Consider the following 1,478-nt stretch of genomic DNA (forward strand, 5'->3'; position numbering starts at 1 on the left):
CCAAAGCTACAGAGATTCAACGCAACGTCAACAACGCTACAGAGATTTCAAGATTATCTACGGCGACAAGGCTAGCAACGTGAACAACGCTACAGAGATTTCAAGGTTATCTACAGCGACAAGGCTAGCAACGTCAACAACGCTACAGAGATTTCAAGATTATCTACAGCGACAAGGCTAGCAACGTCAACAACGCTACAGAGATTTCAAGGTTATCTACAGCGACAAGGCTAGCAACGTCAACAACGCTACAGGGATTTCATGGTTATCTACAGCGACAAGGCTACAGCAACGTCAACAACGCTACAGAGATTTCATGGTTATCTACAGCGACAAGGCTACAGCAACGTCAACAACGCTACAGAGATTTCAAAATTATCTACAACGACAAGGCTACCGCAACGTCAACAACGCTACAGAGATTTCAAGGTTATCTACAACGACAAGGCTACCGCAACGTCAACAACGCTACAGAGATTTCAAGGTTATCTACAGCGACAAGGCTACAGCAACGTCAACAACGCTACAGAGATTTCAAGGTTATCTACAGCGACAAGGCTACAGCAACGTCAACAACGCTACAGAGATTTCAAGGTTATCTACGGCGACAAGGCTACCGCAACGTCAACAACGCTACAGAGATTTCAAGGTTATCTACGGCGACAAGGCTACAGCAACGTCAACAACGCTACAAAGATTTCAAGGTTATCTACGGCGACAAGGCTAGCAACGTCAACAACGCTACAGAGATTTCATGGTTACTGCTTTATCCACAAAATACTATTGTTATAACAATTGAAGATGCATAAATTTCAAACTCAGCTGAACCTGGAGTGATGTCAAAAAGACTAATCATTCAAGAGGATAATAAGCATTGCAATGACTTGGAACATATCACTGATGGTACACACAAACCATATGGTATTGCCTGCGTTATACTTAACCACTCATATATAGCCTATCACTCTCATCATCTTTAGAGAGTGTTTGTTTGTAACAGAAGTTGCTCTCTTAACGTGGCCTACGGTTTTTATAAAAATAGTAGGCCCTATTTAAAATTAACAGAAAGGTTAGAAAGAAATAGACCGTATCATTAACAGTCTTTCTTTAGAAGGATATTCGCAAGCGTACAACTCAATCACATTGCTGAGTTTTTAAACAAAAAAGTGCCTACTTATGTCAAGGTATTAGACATTACCGCAATACCGTGAAATTGTGACGCTGATTCGACCTAGACTATGTTCAGTTTTAAAATTAATTGTTTAAACTTTATCATGAAAATGCAATTATATACTGAAAAGAATATATATATTTTTGTAAATTTCTTGTAAACAAGTAAAGATAATCTATATGGCCTTGACAACATAATATAATTGTGTAAACCATGCTACAATTAAGTAAGTGAATTCAATTACTGAAAAAAATAAATTGCCAAAAACAGAACTTGCTTAACACGTGATTGCAGTATTTATATAAAA

Source organism: Lottia gigantea (assembly GCF_000327385.1).
Source record: "Lottia gigantea unplaced genomic scaffold LOTGIsca_15, whole genome shotgun sequence".
Classification (NCBI taxonomy): Eukaryota; Metazoa; Mollusca; class Gastropoda; family Lottiidae; genus Lottia; species Lottia gigantea.